Source organism: Erythrolamprus reginae, chromosome 4 (genome assembly GCF_031021105.1).
Source record: "Erythrolamprus reginae isolate rEryReg1 chromosome 4, rEryReg1.hap1, whole genome shotgun sequence".
NCBI classification, from domain to species: Eukaryota; Metazoa; Chordata; class Lepidosauria; order Squamata; family Dipsadidae; genus Erythrolamprus; species Erythrolamprus reginae.
The window spans coordinates 119402939-119407656 of NC_091953.1; the positions used below are offsets into that span (position 1 = coordinate 119402939).

Consider the following 4718-nt stretch of genomic DNA (forward strand, 5'->3'; position numbering starts at 1 on the left):
TGATTTGTTCTATCAGTGGCTAAATAAAAAAGCTAGAACATAGAGGGAAAAGATTACAGTAGTCCCTCGCTATACCGCGCTTCACCTACTGCGGCTTCACTTCATCGCGGGTTTTCAAGAAATATTAATGAGAAAAATCATTCGCGGATCTTCGCTGGTTCGCGGGTTTCTGAGGAAGTCGACCGGCAGATTTAAACAGCCCGCCGAACTCGATCGGCAGGTTTTTAAAAAAATATATATCTAAAATTGTAAATACTGTATTTAAATACTGTATCTAAAATAAATACTGTGTGGGAAGGGTTTATAAACACTTAAAACAATGAAAACTTACCAAACAATTACAATATAAATACTTAAATAAGTACTATCAGTCGATTGCGGATTTCACCTATCGCGGCCGGGTCTGGAACGTAACACCAGCGATAGGTGAGGGACTACTGTACTAAGATGTATAAATAATTGGTGAAAGATTATTATAAACAAGTAAATGTTAAATTCAGAAAAACTATAATCAGTAGTACCGTATTTCCCTAAAAATAAGATCCTGTCTTAATTTTTTTTCTAAATCATGACATAAGTACATGGCCTTATTGCCATGCCCTCAAAAACCCAATTGGACTTATTATCAGGGGATTTCTTATTTGAGGGGGAAATAGGGTATATGATTACAACACAAATGACAGCTAAACGCATAACATGCTTCATAAAGAGCTTCAGGCTGTAACACAGCCTACTTACTGACTAGGCTAAAACTATAACGAACCCTACACACACACAGAGAGAGAAAACTGCCTAAAAGTGTGAAAGGAAATAATGCCACTCAGACACTATACTTTTCCGCCCACCCCAAAAAATTTTTAGAGGGAACACTGATAACAGGTATTGGTAAAGTAGGTACAGATAAATTTGGAGAATAGGACAGTAAGAGGGATAGTAGGCAGAATGGTGTACTTATGCGCGCCCCTTACAGACTTCTTAGGAATGGGGTGAGGTTGACTGAAGACAGTCTAAGGTTAAAGTTTTTGGGGTTTGAGAAAGAAACCAGAGTCAGCTAGTGGATTCCCAGCATTGATCATTATGTTGCTGAAGTCGTATTTTCTGCAGTTAAGTTTCAAGTGGTTTGCATTGAGTTTAAATCTGTTGTGTGCTTGTTTATTGTTACAGCTCAAGCTGAAGTATTCATTGGTGTGTGCTTGTGTATTGCTATGGTTCAAGCTGAAGTATTCATTGACAGGTAGGACATTGTGGCAGATGATTGTATGAACTACATTCATACAATCCATACAATTGGTGTGCAAATTGCTTCTGTGAGACTTTCAGATCACTCCTGAAAGCAAGTTAACACTTAATGTGGCACAGAGTGAATCAAGCAAAGAATTTTAACCCTGAGTTGGATTAACATTTGTGAAACTTCCCAGAGGCATGCAAGTATGATGGTAGGAATAGAAATTTGATATATAAAATAAGAAAAATGAGAAAATTCTGAGAAATCTTATTTCAGTGAATGATTAATAACTGCTTTATATATAATCCCAGCGACCAGTTAGGTCCCACAGAGTGGGTCTTCTCCGGATCCCGTCAACCAAACAATGTCGCTTGGCGGGACCCAGGAGAAGAGCCTTCTCTGTGGCAGCCCCGGCCCTCTGGAAACAACTCCCCCCAGAGATTAGAATTGCCCCCACCCTCCTTGCCTTTTGTAAGCTGCTTAAAACCCACCTCTGCCACCAGGCATGGGGGAACTGAGATACATTTTCCCCCTAGGCCTTAAAATTTTATGCATGGTATTTCTGTATGTATGATTGGTTTTTATATAATGGGTTTTAACTGTTTTTAGTATTGGATTATACTGTTTTGTTACTGTTGTTAGCCGCCCCGAGTCTGCGGAGAGGGGCGGCATACAAATCCAATGAATAAATAAATAAATAAATAAATAAATAAATAAATAAATAAATAAATAAATAAATACATACATACATACATACATACATACATACATACATACATACATACATACTTACATACAAAGGGACTAAAACCAGCTACAGAAGAAATTATCGATTTGTTAGGATTGATTTGTTAAGAATGTTATTTCATATCTCTGCAATCAGAGATGATGGTCTTCTTGCTTGGTTTGCCATTCTTTAAGCCAAAGTTCTCCATTTTCCTCACAGCTTCCATTCTCTCTCTGACTTGGCCATAGACCACAAGTTTCCCATCCAACCATTCAGTTTTCTCAGAACAGATGAAGAACTGAGAACCATTTGTATTGGGACCAGCATTTGCGATAGATGAAATGCCAGAGCCTGTGTGCTAGAGGATAAAGTCCTTGTTGGTGAATTTCTCACCATAAATAGATTTACCGCATGTTCCATTACAGCAGGTAAAGTCATCACTTTAACACATAAATTCAGGAATGACTCTGAAAGCATGATCCCTTGTAACAGAAACCTTTCTCTCCAATGCTCAACACATGGAGATTTTCTGCTGTTTTTGGAATGTGTCTGCAAACAGCCCAAAGGGGCTGTCCACTGGCAGTAACATCTAAAAATATGAGAGGGTTAGGCATAGCTTGGAGAAATGCATTGTGTGAATGAAATATAAGTTTTCTTTATTTTTTTAAAAAAAGCACGGCACCAGCAACAGACAAGGACCAGCAATCACAGCTCCACACCAGCGAATGCATCACAGCAGGCAAAATATTTGAGTTTCATCTTGAGGACCTGGTCTTCTAAAGAGCAGTCAGGGTTGATCTCCTCTAGGACTGACTTGTTTGTTTGCCTTGCAGTCCAAAGGACTTGCAGGAGTCTTCTCCACTGGATGTTATGAAATTGGGGGGGGGGGGGGGGGGGGTTCACTACAAAGCAGTTATTAATCAATTTTATTTGTTTGTTTATTTGTTTAATCAATTAATTAATGCCAAATTAATGTTTTCAAAGCCAGGAGCAATTCTTTATGAACAATTTCATAGAACAAAACCATGTCTATAGAAGGCAAATATCTACTGAAAATATTTAAAATCAATATTCACAGCTTATCTCCACACTCAACTTGTTGACATATAGCTTAATTTCATGAGCTGTTCTGCTTGAATGTTTTTACTCTTAAATAATTTCACTGCTGTTCTATATAATAGTAATGTGTTGTTTGTGGACATGTTTTATGACAATTGCTTTATCCATTGCCTTTATATGATAAACACACAAATCGATACATGCATTAATCTTCTTTATGCTTATTTTACTTTTCCACCTTTTAATTACTGGTGTGCTTATGCAAAACAATAGGTAATTTAAAAACCATTCTATATTAATTTCCAGGTATAAAATATTGAGTACACACACACACATTTTCCATATTTATAAAATATTTTTAATGGAATATTGCTCTCGAAAGGCCATAAGCTTCATGGGGGATGTTAAGCTGTTAGAAAATTTGCCATTTGAAAAGGGAAACTTAAACGCAACAAAGCTTTTTGATTAATCAAATATATAAAGTTGGCCGTTTTGGAGCAGCTCTATAAAATATATTAGGATTGTTGTTGTGTTACATATTGAAAATAGGCAGGTTCCAGGGCTACAAAAAGAGATCTCAGGAGCCACATGCATCAAGAGAATTGCACATTACCTACCCTTTCATGTATCATTCATTCCAAGTCCTTAACAGGGTTTCCTACAGTTTGAAGGTAACATTAAAGCTCTGCCAGTAAGGTTTGAGGTCTGAAGTGTCCACTTTGTCCATATTCCCATCAAGAGTTGAAACAGACTTGACAAGATTAAGCCTGCTTGGAAACAGACAATCTATGTCAAAAAGATCAAACAGCTCAAAGCTTGACTTTTGGTGGTGATTATATATCTGTCATGGGTAAGTCTGACAACGCTCAAAGCTAAGAAGCAATCTAACACATGGCAACTCCAAATCTCAACTAGCAAATACTCTGTCCTACATATTGGGAAGAAGAATCTGAACTCCAAATACGAACTGAATAATCAAATTATCACAGATAATCCTCACTCGATTAAAGACCTTGGTATACTAATAACAAAAGATTTAAGTGCCAAAGCCCACTGCAACAATATAGCCAAGAAGGCTTCAAGAGTTGTAAACCTAATCCTACGTAGCTTCTGCTCTGACAATCTCGCACTACTTACCAGAGCTTACAAAACTTTTGCCAGACCCATCCTCGAATACAACTCATCTGTTTGGAACCCATATCGCATCTCAGATATTAACACCCTTGAAAATGTCCAAAGATACTTCACCAGAAGAGCCCTTCACTCCTCCACTCGAAATAGAATACCCTATGAGACTAGACTTTCAATCCTGGGCCTAGAAAGTTTAGAACTAAGACGCCTTAAACAAGATCTAAGTATTGCCCACAAGATCATATGCTGCAACGTCCTGCCTGTCAGCGACTACTTCAGCTTCAACCACAACAACACAAGAGCACACAACAGATTTAAACTTAATATTAACTGCTCCGAACTTGACTTTAAAAAATATGACTTCAGTAACCGAGTTGTCGAAGCATGGAACTCATTACCGGACTCCATAGTGTCATCCCCAAACCCCCAACACTTTACCCTTAGATTATCTACAGTTGACCTATCCAGATTCCTAAGAGGTCAGTAAGGGGCGAGTACAAGTGCCTTCCGTCCCCTGTCCTATTGCTCTCCTATATCTCCTATATCTCCTATACCTTTCTTCTATTCCTATATCTC

At 38.0% G+C, this 4718-nt stretch overlaps 1 pseudogene; it reads right to left on the bottom strand.

Moving 5' to 3' along the window:
- Nucleotides 1-2085: 2085 nt before the first annotated feature.
- On the bottom strand, nucleotides 2086-2566 carry LOC139167391 (peptidyl-prolyl cis-trans isomerase A pseudogene; annotated as a pseudogene).
- Between the last annotated feature and the right edge of the window lie 2152 nt (nucleotides 2567-4718).